This window comes from Gopherus flavomarginatus, chromosome 1 (genome assembly GCF_025201925.1).
Source record: "Gopherus flavomarginatus isolate rGopFla2 chromosome 1, rGopFla2.mat.asm, whole genome shotgun sequence".
In the NCBI taxonomy this organism is placed as follows: domain Eukaryota; kingdom Metazoa; phylum Chordata; order Testudines; family Testudinidae; genus Gopherus; species Gopherus flavomarginatus.
Window position 1 is genome coordinate 304,930,689 of NC_066617.1, and position 12,267 is coordinate 304,942,955.

Sequence of the window (12,267 nt, forward strand, 5' to 3'; positions counted from 1 at the left end):
TGAAAATTTTCTATTTCATGGAAAAAATGTTAGAACAAATATCTAACATGTTAGAGTATTTGTAGCACTTTTATAGACTTAAAAGCTTATAAGAAATATTGCATACATAACATTAGAGAAATTTTGAAACTTATACAGAGTTTAAATTAGTCTTTTAGAGAACAAAGAAAAAGGAGGAACCTAGGCAGAAATGCCAGCTTTAATAAAAAGGATCTGTCTGGTGTGTGACCTGCTGCCTTCTAGGCTCAGGACAAGACACCACCAGATCCCTAGTCAGATGTAAGCAAAAATAGAAGACCTTTTGTTTCACATCACTCCTTCAGGCAGGACACCACCTGGAGCAGATTCACTGAGCACAAGCAGGAAGGTCACTGGAGACAAATCAAATAGTTGCACATCAGACATACCTTCCCTCAGGGAGGCTCCAACAGGCAGTAGACTCTAGTCCACACCATAGTCCTGCATCAGGTGCTTACTTTACCTCAAATTGGCCCTGGTAGGCAGCCACCTTTCAAACAATTCCTAGCCCCAGCTAGGCCTCTCTCCCTCTCAGCGTACAAGATGAAGATCTGCTTTCCTTTAGTCAAGCCATAATTGAGCTGGGCTCTCTTCTTTTAACCCTTCTGTAAGGATGCTCAGTACATGCTACCAGCTATCAAGTTTTATAGGAGCTCAAGATCATCCTGGATGTCTTTTTTTTGTTTGTTTTTTTTTGTTCCTCAGAGGTGGCAACCCCTGGTTTCATGCCATATTCGTCTGAAGAAGAAATACAAGTAAACAACCGAACAACTGATGGTAAGCAATCTGCAGATAATACAACATCTAAACAAACTGGAAGACAAACTGCTATAGGGCCTTTGTTATATAGACTAGACAAAAACCACAAGCTTCCAACAGCATTTCAAAGGAAAAGCTGAGTCATGCTTATAAATACACATGTTCCATAATTTTTGATAAGGGGAAAACTGATTGTTGTGAACAATCTGTGCATAAATAATTCAGAAAAGTATTTCATAGATTCAGGGAGTTTAAGGCCAGAAGGGACTATTAGATCATCTAGTCTGAACTGTATGTCAGAAGTTGTTAAATTTCACCCTGTTAGCCATGTTTTGAGCCCAATAACTTGTGTTTGGCTAACATATACCTTTCAGAAAAGCATCCAGTCTTGATCTGAAGACATGAGAAGATGGACAATCCAACACTTCTTTTGATAATTTGTTCCAACAATTAATTTCTGATGCAAGAGAATCCTCACAGCCAACGTGAGATATCAGACTCACGCTAACATGGATCTAGAGGTAAGTTCTAATGCCACCTCCTCTGATTTGAATCATGGAAAGTAATGCCAGAGGCATGTGTTCCTCACCAGTTCATTCAAGATCATGTCTCAGAAGCAAACTTATGGAGGGTGATGGGACTGTATGCTAGGAATAGATAAAAAGCCTAAAGATGTCAGAACCAAATTGCTAAAGCCAAGCCAACAACACTTGGAGAGATACTGAGAAATGGACCACATTCAGGTCACCATTGGTTTCCCTTATTGCAACATTTAAGAATGTTCAAAGACCTCATTAGGTGTCTTTAAAAAAATCTTAAGGGTTTATAGCTATAATACCAGATAAAGACCTGTAATATCACCTTGAATTGAACTGAAGGTTTTATATCTCCTGAGAGACCAGCTATGGTGAACTGTCCAAAGGAGCTGGAGAATTCATCTAACCACCTGCTCCACTGGTTAAATAAATAATAATAAAAAAAGACTCTCTTTCTTGTATCCAAGTGATCTCTTAGTTACTCTATAGTAACTACTTTTCACAGAGAATGTATCCGAGTTAAAATGTCTGTAATGACTTAGTGTCTCATTCAAAAATTTCCAATATATGCCCATTTAAAAACAAAAACAAAACAACAGAGGTTAGGAATGCTGGGTAGAGCTGGTGGAAAATTTTCAATTAAATCTGTCTTCATCAAAATGCGATTTATGAAGATATTGGTTTCAGTGGTTTGTACAGAAAGTTTCTGAGTTCCACTGCTATCTAGTCACTGACCTAAGGTGATGGTGACTGGAAAGAAAAAAATCTAAAACTAGTCTTTTTTGCTCTGACACAATTCTCTTTTACAAAAGCATTTGAAAGGTTTTGTTTTCATTCCAGTGAGGAACAACAAACAAAATTTCATAACCTTGAAAGTTGTTGTCAAATGGAATTGTCATCTTATAGTCAGCACTGGTGCTGCGGTGGGCAAATTCATTAAATTATTTCAGCATAGTACTAGTTCTAACAAATTGTTTTCACTATGCTGGAAAAGTGGCTAAAAAAAAGCATACAAGCTGAAAACAAAGATTTTTCCGATAACCCTGGATTTGTAGTAGCACATGAAATACAAGATACAAAGCTTATTGTTTTAGCATTTGGATAGGTAAGAGTTACAAATCAAGATGAGGGTTACAGGTTACCTGTGTTTACACATATTGGGGAATTTTCTTAGAAATTAGAAACAACTGAGTTGTTAAAAGCATATTTGGGGGCTTATGCATTTAATAAGAAAAAGGTTTGGCTGTAAATCATAAACATCAGGGATGGCATTTTTTTATTTAATTGACATTTCAGTAATTCAATAATTGTTCAAACATCTAACTTTAGAATTACTGATGGTAGAACTGACAGTTCTGTAACTTTTGATTGATATAAAGTTTGACAAATTGATAAAGACTTGTATTAAGGAACCATATTTCAATTGTGCTATACAAGATCACCTCCACAGAATAAATAATTAGAATACATTTACTATTTGATAAGAAGACTGATTTATTATGATAGGATTTATTACTTCTTGATAAGTTTTAACATCATAAATAAAATTCATGCATTTAGACACTCTCATATAATTATACTTAGTTTACTTTCTGTAATTTCTTATTTATCTTTAAACTGTATTTTGATAAGAATTCTCAAGTCTGCACTTTAGCTAAAACCACCTGAAATTAATGAATTAATTATAAACATGCTATGGCTAATTGGCTAATTAAACATATTTAACTAATGTGAGGTTTTTTGTGTTTTATTTTTCCTAATGCTCTCAAACCTTGCAGTTTTCTCACACAACGTTATTCGCTCATTTGGTCATTTTTGGCCGCTGAATGCAATAAAGTATGAAACCCTAATCTACTATTATAACAACCTGAAAACAAAGGTGACATAATTTTTCACAGTTGCTTTGATTGCAACCCCAAAAGCCTGTTCTAACAGAGAAAGGACACGTGTACACACACACACACGCTATTCCATTCTCCATATTATGACCTGACACATATTAGATCAGTGTCCTCTTGTGAGGCAAGCAGTCCATGATAATGAATGCCAATTTCATGCATGTTACACACACGCAAGGCTTGCTGTTCACCTTTTCTATGCAATTTCCTCAAAATTCTACCTGGGTTATGAACAGACTATTCAAGTTGTCACAAGTTTTCAGTATCAAGTAAAGAGAAGCTTAGCCCAAGCCATACTCAGCAACAATGATACCGTATTCCTAAAAAAGACATCGCTTCCTTCCAGAGGACTGTAAAATCCTTGCATCTCTAGAATATTAGGTCATATTTTCTCTTTATTTCTTGGTGCTCATTTTCACTTTACATAGAAATAGGATTTAGATTTTTCAATGTTTACATGAACCTGCTGCTTCTTTCCAACCTAGAGTGATGGTCCTCTGTTTGTGATGTAACATTTGGTTGCTGTTGACAATGATAGTGTCACAACTGGAGGATTCCATGGTCTGATTTCATACAAAGAATGAGTGCAGTAGCAGAAACAGATTAAGTCCTGGGGAGCAAAAATCCTGTTTTCACAGGAACTAGTCTATTACTAAAGAAAGTGAATGTGAATGAGAGAGAAACATAATTGTTCCTAAAGAGAGGATTACCTACTGCTATTTAGATACAGCCTTATATCAAGAGAGATGGAGTGCCTCACTGCCCCAGGAGGCAGGATTCTCTCTCACACAGGAACTGTACACACAGAAACAATCCTCCCCAAAATTCCCAGTGCACAGAGTGTATATAGGCTGCAGTTGGTTCCAGTGCAGAAGGGCTAGGCCAAGGCTCTGCATCCTTTCCAGCCACCATGAGGAGATGCATGTACAAAAAGGAAACTGTCCTTCCATATTCCTCACACACATCCCCACTGGACCTCAGAAGGACAAGTAACAGTCTGGCTCAATATGTCTAGTAGGAGTCCCTGGATCTTTTAAAAGTTGGTTTACTTTTCAAAGCAAAGAATCTAAAGTTAGGCACCTAAATACCAATGTCTGGCACCTATGTGGTGATGTAGATGAGTGAATCAGCATTTCAATGCCTAGCTTTAGGCACTCATATCTTAAAAGATCCAGGGACTCCTACTAGCCATATTTGAAAAACATTGAGCCAGATTGTGAGTTGTCTTTCTGAGGTCCAGTGGGGATGTGTGTGAGGAATGTTGAAGGACAGTTTCCTCTTTGATACATGCATCTCCTCATGGTGGCTGGGGAGGATGACGAACCTTGGCCCAGCCCTTCCGCACTGCAACCAACTACAGCCCATATACACCCTATCACAGGAAAAGGCAGGTCTATGTGATTGGGGACTCCACCCAAAGCAGTATAAAAATTAGCTAAGTCAATCAAATTTGGAACATGCCCAGTTAATATAGTAGTGTGGCCACAAAATAAATGGCCTAGAGCCTGGGCAGTAGGGTCAGATGAGATAATCAGGGCTCTGAGACAAAATAACAGCAGTGAGCATGTGCAAGGTTAATGGTATTGAACAAGTCCAGGCATGCCCAAGGTAATGTTGACAGTACACACATGTGAAGTGTTGGCATACATCCTAGCATGAGGTAATGTTTAGCAGCAAACATGCCCTGGCAAAGATCTGATATCCAGTAAAACAGTATATAAGGTAGTTATAGGCAGTTATAGGCAGTTTAGACAGTTGGAGGTGGGAGAGAGAGATCGAAGAGCAAGCAGAGAAGTCAGTTGGGATCCAGTGAGAAGAGCAGCTGGAAAGAAGCTGCTGAGAGTCCTAACAGCAGAAGATCAGAGGGCTGACCAAGAGTACAGAAAATCTGCTGGAAAGACAGTTTAAAATCTTGGCAAACACTGCTGAGAAAAACAATGAGGAGTTCGGTTGCACCTTAAGGACTAACAGATTTATTTGAACATAAGCTTTTGTGGGTAAAGAACCCACTTCTTCTGATGCAACTAGTGGGTTCTTTACCCATGAAAGCTTATGCCCAAATAGATCTGTTAAGTCTTTAAGGTGCTACTGGACTCATCATTGTTTTTGTGGATACAGACCAACACAGTTACCCCCGATACTTGACTGCTGAGAAAAGCCACTTCAGCAACAAGTAGCAACAACATTTGTAACAATGGAGTGGAATCAAGGGATAGTTAGCTTGTTATTTTAACTATAGTTTAGCATAAGTATAGTATTACTGTGAATGAGTGTATGAATGAATGGTTGTTAATTGTCATTTTCTTATGTAAAACGCAAAATATAAATTAGGAATTGCTGTCAGCGATCTATTGCAGACTGATCACCAGTAATAGAGCACATCACTTAGAACAGAGGTTGTCAAACTCGGGGGAAGGATTTTCTGAGGAGTGAGTACAGGATGTATTCTGGGGGGCATGAGAAACTTCCCCTCCCCCCCAAAAAAACCTTACTGAGCATATTTTACCCACAGCAACAAATAGCTAGCAAAGCTGATTCCTCCAGTCATATCAGGTCCTCAGATGGTGCTGTGTATTTGACTCTAGATGGCACTGTGAATTTTGATGGATTTCTGTTAAGCTTCCATAGTATTATGCAAAGTTGTTGCCATCTGTATGTTAATGCATTTGCTGCAACACGGTGTACACATTTAATTGTAACCATCCATCACAATTGCTGTTTTGCTTTTGTTCTTATTACAATGTATCATTGCTTCTGTCTGAATCAATGCCTTACCTGTTTTTAATATTTATTGAGAGTTGCATATTGATTTTTTTTATTGGTATGTGTACTTGTGTGACAGGAAGAGGGTGGGGCATAAACTACTACAGACACAAAGAAGGAGGGGGCGCAGTCAAATAAGTTTGAGAACCACTGACTTAATCATTTGAACAGTATGCTATTGTAGTTAAAGTGTTTTTAACCTGCAATAAGGGCTTTGTATTTTAGATCATATTGTGGTAGGGATTGTGAGTTATGTCAATAAAAGCTATTTTGGTAAGAGTACTGCCTGTGTCAATCACTTTATCCAAAGATAATACCAGTGTCCTTCAAATGTTTCCTTAGCTACCCTGGAGACCCATACCCCAGGAAAAGCAGATTAAGGGGGTGATAGGCAGATTATTCTAGAGGTGAACCAAAGTCTAAATTTTGGTTTAATTTAGGGGACAATTATTTGAAAGAAAATGTACTTTTTCTTGGGAGTAACAGGAGGAATAAAAACCTAACTAGCAAGGATGGCTAGATAGTTTGATAACTTGAAATAGTACCTCACTTAAAAGGATAAATTAACTGGATTTATAAACTCTAATTCACAGTATAATTTAATCAGGAAAAAAATGTGTGTAGAAGTCTGACCTTTTAGTATCAGTTCAGTTTTTTAATACTTGTTAAGTTACTAATACATTGTTGCAGTCACCATTTCTAAGGTAAATCCTAGAAAATTAGGGTGTTACATTGGGTTTGTTGTAAAAACATGCTTAGGCCTAAAGGTTTCTGTAACTGATAGGGTCACAGCACAGCTACTTAGCATTTATTGTTTTTCTACACATTTTATATAAAAAACTGAGTTGAAGTATACAAGTCAAGCAAGATAAAAAATAGACCAATGCCTTTTTATAATTTTAGGAGCAAAAATGCATATTTCAATGAAATAATGGGCCAGCATATTAATTTTTTCAATAAGATAACTAGTAAATAATTTTGGGCATAGCAACCTGGGATTTGCTATACTGGATCAAAGCTTGTTGTCCAGCTAGTCTGTAAATGGCCTGAACCATTGACTTGCACCTGATGATTCTGAAGAAACTTCTTTTATAGTGCACCTTGCCCACTGTACAATACTATAATGTACATGGAAAACAAATTACTTCCTGACTGCAGCATGTGATCAGATTATGCCTTACAGCAAAAGATTTGATTAGACTTATTATTTTAGCTAGCATAGTTAGAAATGTTATTAGTGGTTATAAAATTATCCAGCACCTTAAAAAAATAATAAAAAAATCTAGCCACGGTATTTTCCTCATGGCCTCCTGCACTAGTGATTCTACAGGCTGGCACAGAACCTGTTATAAAATTATATTCTTTAACAAACTATACATTTACTTTTCTTTATTTAATATAATATGTGTTTTAATACTATGGGGCAGGCTGGACAGGGACGACTAATCATTGTTTTGCTGTGCCCTTCATAAGGTCAATAACCTCATTCAGTTCCCCATCCAATATTTCTCCTGTCTTGACGAAATAATCCTAGTTGTTACATGTTCTCACCATATACAAGCCCCATGTATCTGAACCATCTCTGTTGCCCTTAACTGGACCTAGTCAATCTCCAAGTGTGGTTTAGTGTGCTTACATGGCAGCCAGATTGACATAAAAGAACGTAATGATTTCAGAGCAGCTGTTACAAGCAAAGGTCAATGATCTGTGAACTGAAAGATCTGTAAGTAAAGCCCGACTACATAGGTCATAAAAGTGCTAAAATAAAGAAAAACCTGCATTTTAATAACATCCTAATTACATATTTATTCCTTCCACCAAAGATTATACATTTTAAAAAACTTATAATTTTACATGATTGCCTATACTATTTCAGCAGGAGTCACTACAGTCTATTTGGCCCCTGCTCTGCCAAGTATAAATTCATATGGACATGATAATTCTAGACCTGAAGAAAGGGCTGTACCGAGATCTTATCTGGGACTCTCTTTTTTCCTCCCTAGCTGGTGAGTCAGCACAGTATGCTAAATCGGAAATATTAAAGTAATAAAATACTTAAATTAAGTTCTATCATTGAAATGGCAGTTACAAGAATATAAGAGGGAGTCAGCTAATACTGTAATTAATATCACTAGTTAGAATGGTTTTCCTCTTTGAATGTAAACCAAAAACAAATGAGTGATGTCCATAAAAAAGACTTAGACTTATAATGCCAGAACTTCGCATGGGGTAAATGGGGATGGGACGCGTTCATGCCCTTGGGAGTTTATAATTTAAGGGCCCTGATCCTATACTGTGTGGGTGGACCATTGTGCTTGTGCAAAATCCCATTGCCTTCACATAATGGCTCCAACAACTCCAGTGATCACAAGGACAGCATAGCTGTAGCTACACCTTTTGAAAGGAGGATGATGCCCTTTGACTTCAGCAGGAGTTGTAAGAGTCAGGGTGTCATAAACAGATAGCTAAGGGTTAATGTCTCTTTCACCTGAAGCACCTGACCAGAGGACCAATCAGGAAACCGGATTTTTTCAACTTTGGGTGGAGGGAATTGTGTGTCTGAGTCTTTTGTTTTCTGCCTGCCTGCTTTCTCTGAGCTTTGGAGAAGTAGTTCTACTTTCTAATCTTCTGTTTCTAAGTGTAAGGACAAAGAGATCAGATAGTAAGTTATATGGTTTCTTTTCTTTGGTATTTGCAGGAATATAAGTGCTGGAGTGCTTTGATTTGTATTCTTTTTGAATAAGGCTGTTTATTCAATATTCTTTTAAGCAATTGACCCTGTATTGTATCATCTTAATACAGAGAGACATTTGGATGTATTTTTCTTTCTTTTTATATAAAGCTTTCTTTTAAGACCTGTTGGAGTTTTTCTTTACTTCAGGGAAATTTAAGTCTGTACTCACCAGGGAATTGGTGGGAGGAAGAAATCAAGGGGAGATCTGTGTGTTGGATTGCTAGCCTAATTTTACATTCCCTCTGGGGGAATAGGAAAGTACTTTTTGTTTTCAGGATTGGGAACAGAGAGGGGGAGTCTCTCTGTGTAGTTTCACAGAGCTTGTGTCTGTGTATCTCTCCAGGAGCACCTGGAGGGGGGAAGGGAAAAAGGATTATTTCCCTTTGTTGTGAGACTCAAGGGATTTGGGTCTTGGGGTCCCCAGGGAAGGTTTTTCAGAGGGACCAGAGTGCCCCAAAACACTCTAATTTTTTGGGTGGTGGCAGCAGGTACCAGGTCCAGGCTGGTGGCTAAGCTTGGAGGTTTTCATGCTAACCCCCATATTTTGGACGCTAAGGTCCAGATCTGGGAATAAAGTTATGACACAGGGGTGTGGGACTGGGCCTAAAACAAGTTGGATTGACACGAGTTGTGAAATAGACAACTGTTTCTTTATGAAACCATTTTCTCTGTCCAGCAGTAATCCAGGAAAACAGTGACAATAAAAATATCTCTCCGATCAACCAGACAAGAGATTTACACAAGATTGATGTTTAAAACCTTTTCTTTACTGTAGGTGATTTATCTGAAGCCTGGAACTTTCACAACAGAAGTCTGGTATTGGGAGAGATTTGGAAGTGGGATAACATAATGCTCTTAAATACAATATGAGAATATAGCGAGACAAAACTATTTTAACCACCACCACCACCACCACCAGTTGTTTAGAATTTCAGTGCACCTACATGTGCCAAATATACATCTAATGTATAATTATAGGCTTTTAATGGTTATTACCTTAATAATCATTCCAGTTCTGGTGCATAGGAAAACTAAGTTCAAACATTTTATTTTTTCGTGTCTAATCGCATGGCAGTCACTGAATAAAAATCAGGGCTTCCAGATAAACAGACATCAAGTTCCACCTGAAAATGTACTGCATTCCCACACCTTTAATGAATCATTCTAATCAATTGTTAATTTGAATCATGCTCAGGTTCAATGTTACTTGGCATAAGTGCCACATGACTATTGTAAATAATTAGCTTCACCGACTTCACTAGTGCACAAAATTAAATGTCAAAAAATGGTATTCGCATTTATATACAGTATAATTGCATGCTGATCAGTACAGCATAATTAAGGATACTAATGTAAAATGTTAACTAAGAGCCTAAGTGTTTGCTGAAAAATCAATAGGAGCAAAGAACAAAAAAGAAGCTAAGCAATGGGGGTTTATTTTATGCTGTATAAAGTGAAGCGCTGAGGAAGCTTACAAAATGCCTATAATGTACTTCAATCAGTTATGTAAATGAACTCCTATAGTGTAAGAAATGGTCCTTCCCTCTCTGAACTATGTATTTTTTCTTGAGATCCCTCAACACATGAAGAAGTGCGGATCTTGATTGACTTAATGTATTTAAAATTTCCCTTATTGAGAACTGGATTTGAACTGCTTGGGATTACAATCGAAATGAATTTGATGGTTCAGCTCAGCTCCTAATGGATTACAGTCTGAATGTCATCAACTTCATATTTCAGAAAAATTGTGATCCCTTTTCAAATTTAGAAGTCCAGAGCTGAACAAACAGAATGACTAAAGTCCGTCTTTTGATCCTGGGAAAGAAGCAAAAAGAGAATTTAATGCCCTTGCTCATTCAGCTGAGGCTCTCTGTTTGCTGAGCACCTGCTATCTTGATGTTAAAAGATGTGTTTATTGAGAACCAAGCAAAACAGGAATTTTGGTAAAAGATGCAGAGAATCTTGAATGAACCCAATAGAAAAACCTAAAAGACATGAACTAATAATACTAAAACATAGAACAAGAATTCTACAATCCAGGTTGTTGTTTTTTCCCTCTTCTTATTTTCAGGTGATTTTGGAATTAGGTTATAACTAGCATTGTGTAAACCTAGATCTGGAGAGGAGAGGGGATTTTTCAGAGGTATTCACAAATAGTTGATTGAATAACAGTGAATGGTTTTTGCTGTGTTAAGCTTCTCCCTTTTGAAAAATGTTTTTACTGTTCACAAATATTCCAGTGAACAAATCATTTTGGCAGGATTATTTGCAGAAATAGCAAATACTAAGCTAACAGGACAGAATAACTATATAAAGTGAATTTTGAACTCTCAAACATGCTACTCTTCCAGTCAGGCAAAATCCAACCAACCAAACAAAAAAGTATGTGACAACACAGCTCAAATTTTGAATGTAAAATACTCAAAAATGGCACAATCTGCATGAAAGTAATTGTTTTTAGACAAAATGCAGCAAATAACTTGGTATAAAACATAAGTTGGACAAAATCCCTAAACAGTTCATGGCTAATTCACAAACAGAGAAAAGGAGCTGAACTCAGCACACTCAGTGAGTTACTACAATTGCTCATCTCTGCCTGAAGCTATTTAAGTCATCTGGTTTTAGGGTGACATTAAAAACTCCAAACTCAAATCAGGTTGATCAGATGGTTCACAGAGTTTCACAAACCTTTTGAATGACCCTGAGTACAGCAGTGAATGATGCCAGGCTAATTTTTCGTTTTTGAATAGAAAAAAATATGCAAAATATGAGGTTTCATATGATGTAAATGTGAAGCCAGGTTAAACTGGGGATTTTGCTGAGTTTTGCTTTAAGCTTTTGATCTAGTTTGGTATATCTCCAATTATTATTAATCTCCTAAAACTGGAAGGGACCTTGAAAGGTCATTGAGTCCAGCCCCCTGCTTTCACTGGCAGGACCAAGTACTGATTTTTTCCCCAGATCCCTAAGTGGCCCCCTGAAGGATTGAACTCACAACCCTGGGGTTAATAGGTCAATGCTCAAACCACCGAGCTATCTCTCCCCCCCCCCCCCAGCTTAGGTGCTCAAAGTGAAACAGTGGATGCCAATCTGTGTGCATTGAAAGCGAAGAAAAGGTTTACATAAACCCTTGCCCTGTGAAACCACTGAGTGTTGTGTAGCTCTAGATATGACTAAGGCTCACTTAAGCAAATCCACCATGAAAGGTCAAAATGACTGATGGGGGTTAACTGTGAATAAACAAAAAGAACAGGAGTATTTGTGGCACCTTAGAGACTAACAAATTTATTTCAGCATGAGTTTTCGTGAGCTACAGCTCACTTCTTCGGATGCATAGAATGGAACACACAGATAGGAGATATTTATACGTACAGAGAACATGAAAAGGTGGAAGTATGCATAAAAAAACATCATCCTGGCCACTATGGATGTAGAAGCCCTCTACATCAACATTCCACACAAAGATGGACTACAAGCCATCAGGAATAGTATCCCCGATAATATCATGGCTAACCTGGTGGCTGAATTTTGTGACTTTGTCCTTACCCACAACTATTTC

General features: G+C 37.6%; 1 long non-coding RNA gene across 1 annotated transcript; it reads left to right on the plus strand.

Annotated features, from left to right (window-relative positions):
• Positions 1–635: 635 nt before the first annotated feature.
• On the plus strand, positions 636–10,353 carry LOC127050753 (uncharacterized). Its single transcript, XR_007774272.1, has 3 exons — positions 636–795; positions 1,152–1,298; positions 9,484–10,353. It is a non-coding gene; the product is annotated as an uncharacterized LOC127050753 (long non-coding RNA).
• Positions 10,354–12,267: the final 1,914 nt, after the last annotated feature.